This window comes from Phyllobates terribilis, unplaced genomic scaffold, assembly GCF_046119375.1.
Source record: "Phyllobates terribilis strain yellow unplaced genomic scaffold, ASM4611937v1 Scaffold_1__5_contigs__length_1240528914, whole genome shotgun sequence".
Taxonomy (NCBI): Eukaryota; Metazoa; Chordata; class Amphibia; order Anura; family Dendrobatidae; genus Phyllobates; species Phyllobates terribilis.
In genome coordinates this window covers 462,529,619-462,536,683 of record NW_027362761.1, presented here as the reverse complement: position 1 = coordinate 462,536,683, position 7,065 = coordinate 462,529,619, and positions in this window count along the sequence as shown.

The following is a 7,065-nucleotide window of genomic DNA, read 5'->3' as shown; positions in this document are numbered from 1 at the left end:
CTCATGAAGGGGGAAATTTCCAGTTCTATCAGAGTTTGAGTCGAGTGTCATCTGAGTGTGATCAGATGCTCTCACATGAAAAAATTGCAACACTGTTTCAAAGAAGAAGGAGAACTTAGTTTATCCGAGAGCAGTCCGATGTTTCTCACGCACCAATAGTCTTGTAAGGGTGTGCATGATTAGAATATTGGAGCCACTCACAGCATGCTGCCATTGTTTTCTTATACCGAATTGGCATGAGAAAATAATCACAGATCTTTCCTGCCCTGTAGTATAGCATTCGGCTGAGTGCTATACACCGGTATGAGGCCCCAAATCTCAATCTTAAACTTTTCAAACTTTGAAAGTTCCTCAAAAATGTAGTAAAAATCAGTTTAAGCATGACTATGAAAAACATAAACATTGGCCAAAAGTTTAATACCAGCAATACAACCCTCAATAATCACAAAATACACCCACTTAGTACAAGCTTATTGTAAAAAAATTAGATTGTTGAGATGTTCTTAAGTGCCCCTGAAGAAAATACAATTCCCAAATTTCACAGAACATTAAAAGCATCTAACACAATCTCAATAGTTTATAAATTTCCATGTCCTGGAGAAGTAACTGTATGAACTCATATGCTAGACTTCGCTTAATAATATTTTTATTTTGCGGTTATATTTTGTTTTGTAACATTTGTGTTGGTAGGACTTCTCTAAAATGGATTCAGGCATTTATTTTAAATATTCTCTGCAAATACAGCTTGAAATTATATTAGTCTGACAGTGACTGCTAGTTCTATTTTGGAGTGTGGCTTTGCTCGAGCAGACTTCCAAGTTCTCAGTGGTTTACAGCTGGAGACATAATTTCAAGAAGGAGCACGCTTGGACAGCTAAACTTATATTTTTCCAGACATATAGCAGGATTCCACCATGCTTCCCCATAGAAAAATGTCTGGTGATTTAACCCACAAAACCTACTAATCTCCTCAGATGGGCTATTCTTAGAATTTTAGGGACAGCACATGGTCATTTACAGAAACTTGGCAGGACTCTGGAGACACTTGTACAGCTACAACCAACCACAAAGGGAGATGATGTGGCTGGAGTATAAAGAGCCGTTATGCTCATAGAACGGCCTCTGTGAGTGAATCTGCAGAAAAACATTATAAAATTATGTTTACAAATGAGGGCGCTGCAGCACATTCAATAATAAATCTGTTTATGCTATTAGACATTTCCTTTATTTCCCTATGACATAGCAAATTCATAAAATGGCACAGCCACAATAACCACATTTGCAGGAATATTCCACTTGTTCTCTTGCGTTTTTGAGATTGAGTTTACATATTGCCTTTCTTTGATTGGCATTCTAAATTTTCCTAAATAGTTAATTAATTAAAAACATATTGGTATGAATTGGGATTGGGGATAATTTATTTTGACCAGTATTGTTATGATCTGCTACAAGCACTAAGGAAAGACAGGAGATCTGTCCCTACAATAGAACTAAGCTAGATCCCTACGATGTAACGGGGAACCTGATCCTGCGATCAGACCTGCTAAAGTCCTCAGCCAGTCTGAACGAAGACCTATAGATGTGAGGGAGGGATCCCTACAAGAAGTAGGGACTGGGAGAAAGATGGACACCTCCTAGCAGAAATTGTAGCAGTAAAAGACAAACAAACAACATAGAACATAGAGGTCAAAAAACCTAGCTAAACTGACTGAGAAAGGTAACAAAGCACCTGGCTAGCTTAAGAGTAGAAATTACAATGAAGTCCAGCAAGGCCAGAAGGGCGGAGCAGGATTAAATAGGCAAAAACAGTCATGTGACCAGCAAAACAGAAAAAACCTAACAGGAGAGTTCTAACAAGTATGACATTTTATATTAGATGTTAGTAAACAGATACTGCTGACATGAAATCACTGGGATGTACAAGGATACAGATATTGGTGATATCAGATCACTGGGAGGTAGAAGGACACAGATATTGGTGACATCAGATGACTGGGAGGTACAAGGACGCAGATATTGGTAACATCAGATCACTGGGCGGTACAAGGAAACAGATACAGGTGACATCAGATCACTGGGAGGTACTGGAACTTATTTCAGTGACATCAGATCACTGGAAAATACAAAGATAGAGATTGGTGACATCAGAAAATTCGGAGGCAAGGCACAAGGAAGATATTGGTGAAAGCAGATCAGGGGTAAGTACGAGGTACAAGAATACTGATATTTGTGGCATGAGATCACTGGTGAGTAAAAGAACAGATTTCAGTGCCAACAGATCATTGGAAAGTACAATGATAGATATTGGTAACATCAAATCACTTGTTGGTACAGTACAAGGAAGATTTTGGTGACAGAACATCATGAGTAGGTACAAGGCCATGTATATTGGTGACATCAGATAACTGGGAGGTACAAGGACACATATATTGGTGACATGATCAGATCACTGGGAGGGTTCAAGAACAGATTTCAAAGACATAAGATTACTTTGAGGAACAAGGAAATGGATATTGTTGATATGAAATCACGGTGAGCTATGAAAAAGTAAATGAGCATCAGTAAGTGACAAATTATTATGTACAAAACTGTTATGATAGAGTAGCAACTCACACAGGTAACAAACTAAAAACTACAACTGACCCTGCCAGTTCCTGTACAGACTCGGGATCCTTACCCACAGTCCCTAAAGGTTCCTGCATAGGCAGAAATAGCCCTAACCACAGACTAGAAGATAGCAGCTTGAACCTATGCTATTTTTGAATGCTTCACATTCCTCCTAAAGACCCGAAGGGTAGTGCAGAGTGCAAATTACCTACAAAAGGGAAAGTGTGCTGAAAAAGGGAGATATCCAAGAGTGAGAAAAGTAAACCTCGAAATACAAAAGAAAGTATAAAGTACATACTATTAGAGTATATGCCGCCTACTTCTTAAAAAGAAACAGAAGGTAGGTGCAGAGTAGAGAACAGAAACAGCAAGGAGAAAAAACCCTAGCTGGGATTTCACTGACTGGCTGTCACGCTGTCTCTGTATACTGGAGGTAGGGGGCCTAAGCTGACCCTAAGCTGGGGCCCTGACTAATCCCTCAACCTGGAGGTACTGATAAAGGTACAGAGGTCCAGGCCGCCAGCATAACCCCTACCTCCTGAGGATCCCTGCACCTAAGTAATCTAGTCCTGAGAAGGACCCCGATCACAACAAAAGGGGACAAGTAATAATATGCCCACACACAGTACTTAGACGAACGAGACAGTACAAGGGAAAAACCAAAACCACCTTGCATACAAAAACTACACAACTACAACAGAGGGAACACCAACGGGAAAGGAGATAAATGATAAAGCGAGGAAGGGAAAAAACACTCCAAATACACTTATCTCTGAAACTCCAAATACCACGATCCGCTCTGTTAGTCTGCATGAAATGCTTTCACCGACACTTCCCTAACAGACCAGCAGGCATTTGAAGGAGTCTCACTACAGCAGCATTGATTGCAGCTGGGCGAGGCTGGACCTCGTCTAGCACAGAGAGAGAGAGAATTAACTCCCTCACTGCCGAAAAACACAAAGCACCAAAAAGTCAGCTGCGAGAAGTCAGGCTGTGTAATCGTGACGATCTTCATGGCGACACACCCGTGACAGTACCCCCCCTTCTACGAGGGGCCTCCGGACCCTCAGGGCCAGGTTTATCCGGGTGAGTCGTGTGGAAGGCCCGAACTAATCGGTCTGCGTTAATATCCGACGCAGGAACCCACATCCTCTCCTCAGGACCATACCCTTTCCAATGAACCAGGTACTGAAGGGACCGGCGATTAAAGCGTGAATCGATGACCCTCGATACCTGGAACTCCAAGTTACCCTTGACCACCACTGGAGGGGGAGGTAAAGGTGACGGTACCACCGGCGCCACATACCTCTTAAGCAACGATCTGTGGAACACGTTGTGAATTTTAAACGTAGGGGGGAGGTCAAGACGGAATGCCACCGGATTAATAATAGAACTGATTCTGTACGGCCCGATGAACCTGGGACCCAGTTTCCAGGAGGGAACCTTAAGTTTTATATTCCTGGTAGACAACCATACCCGATCGTTCACACTAAGGTCCGGACCAGACACTCTCCTCCTATCAGCCATACGTTTGTATCGGTTCCCCATAGTATTCAGATTCTTCAGCACCCCTCTCCATACTGAAGCGAGTGATGAGGAAAATCGTTCCTCCTCAGGAACCCCCGAAGAGCCCCCCCTACTGAAAGTACAAAACTGGGGGTGAAAACCATATGCCCCAAAAAACGGGGACTTACCAGTGGACTCGCTCCGCCTATTATTAAGAGCAAACTCTGCCAGAGGTAAGAAAGAAGCCCAGTCCTCCTGGTTCTCTGACACAAAACACCGGAGATATGTCTCCAAGCTCTGGTTCATACGTTCCGTCTGACCATTGGTCTGAGGATGAAAAGCCGATGAGAACGACAAATGCATCCCCCGCCGTGCACAAAACGCCTTCCAGAACTTGGACACAAACTGAGACCCCCGATCAGACACCACCTCGGAGGGTACCCCGTGAAGCCTCACAATCTCCCCAATGAACACCTGCGCAAGAGTTTTAGCATTAGGGAGAGCCGGAAGAGCGATAAAATGTGCCATCTTGCTGAACCTGTCCACTACAACGAGTATGACCGTTTTACCCGAAGACGGAGGGAGGTCCGTAATAAAGTCCATAGACAGATGAGTCCAAGGACGCTCCGGGATCTTCAAAGGTAAGAGGGCCCCAGACGGACGGGTATGTGAGGTCTTAGAGCGCGCACAAACCCCACAGGACGCGACAAAAGTTACCACCTCCTTATGTAAGTTAGGCCACCAAAACCGACGCGAGAGGAGATCCACAGTTGCTCTACTCCCTGGGTGTCCTGCAAAAACTGAGTTATGGTGTGCCTCGATCACCTTTTGTCGCAACTGATCTGGAACAAACAGTCTCCCCGGAGGTCCAACAGGGGCGTCCCCCTGAGCCTCCAATACCTCCTCCTCCAGCTCAGAGCATACTGCCGAAACCACCACCCCCTCCTGAAGGATAGGAATCGGGTCGTCCGTATTCCCGGCCCCAGGGAAACTACGAGATAAGGCATCCGCCTTTACATTTTTTGACCCAGGACGATATGTAACGACAAAATTAAACCTGGTAAAAAACAATGACCACCTAGCTTGTCTGGGATTCAGACGTTTCGCGGACTCCAGATATAGCAGGTTCTTGTGATCGGTGATGACGGTGACCGGATGGACTGCCCCCTCCAAAAAATGGCGCCACTCCTCAAAAGCTAACTTAATGGCCAAGAGTTCCCTATTGCCGACATCGTAATTCCTCTCAGCGGACGACAATTTTTTAGAGAAAAAGGCGCACGGATGCCACTTACCAGGGGATGAACCTTGTGACAATACTGCTCCCACCCCTACCTCGGAAGCGTCTACCTCTACAATGAATGGCTGTGACGCATCAGGTTGAATGAGTATGGGTGCCGAGGCAAAACATTTTTTCAAGGAGGAGAATGCTTGACAAGCCTTGTCAGACCACCTAGAAAAATCCGTCCCCTTTTTAGTCATGTCTGTGAGAGGCTTAACCATGGACGAGAAATTACGAATGAACTTCCGGTAATAATTAGCAAACCCCAGGAAACGTTGTAGTGCCTTAAGATTCTCTGGCCGATCCCACTCAAGAACTGCCCGCACTTTCCCAGGGTCCATACGAAAACCGGACGCTGAAACCAGGAAGCCTAAAAACTGGAGTTCCTGTACGGCGAACACACACTTTTCCCATTTGGCATACAGTTTATTATCCCGCAAGATCTGTAACACCTGCCTAACGTGCTCCTGATGAGACACCAGATCCGGCGAGTAAATTAAGATATCATCCAGATATATGACAACAAACTGTCCCACCAGGCGGCGAAAAATGTCATTAACAAAGTGTTGGAACACCGCCGGGGCATTAGTCAGACCGAATGGCATGACAAGGTTCTCATAATGCCCCTCCGGAGTGTTAAACGCCGTCTTCCACTCATCCCCCTCCTTCATCCTAATCAGATTGTATGCCCCCCTGAGATCCAACTTAGAGAACCATTTGGCGCCCACGATCTGATTAAAGAGATCGGGAATAAGTGGGAGCGGATACGGATCTCGGACCGTAATCCGATTAAGTTCACGGAAATCCAGGCAAGGGCGTAGGCCTCCATCTTTCTTCTTAACAAAGAAGAACCCCGCAGCCACCGGTGAAGATGAAGGTCTAATATGCCCCTTAGCCAGACTTTCTGAAATATAATCCTTCATGGCCTGCCTCTCAGGACCAGAAAGGTTATACAACCTAGCTTTAGGTAACTTGGCCTCAGGGAGCAGTTTTACAGAACAGTCATACTCGCGATGAGGAGGTAGTTCCTGACACCCTTTCTCCGAGAATACATCCTCAAAGTCCGCCAGCTCCATGGACAAACTCTGCAACTGCCGAGCTAGACCGGCTACTGGATCCATGGTAGCTGGAGAAAAACTAAGTGGTCGGTGAAAATGTCACGCTGTCTCTGTATACTGGAGGTAGGGGGCCTAAGCTGACCCTAAGCTGGGGCCCTGACTAATCCCTCAACCTGGAGGTACTGTTAAAGGTACAGAGGTCCAGGCCGCCAGCGTAACCCCTACCTCCTGAGGATCCCTGCACCTAAGTAATCTAGTCCTGAGAAGGACCCCGATCACAACAAAAGGGGACAAGTAATAATATGCCCACACACAGTACTTAGACGAACGAGACAGTACAAGGGAAAAACCAAAACCACCTTGCATACAAAAACTACACAACTACAACAGAGGGAACACCAACGGGAAAGGAGATAAATGATAAAGCGAGGAAGGGAAAAAACACTCCAAATACACTTATCTCTGAAACTCCAAATACCACGATCCGCTCTGTTAGTCTGCATGAAATGCTTTCACCGACACTTCCCTAACAGACCAGCAGGCATTTGAAGGAGTCTCACTACAGCAGCATTGATTGCAGCTGGGCGAGGCTGGACCTCGTCTAGCACAGAGAGA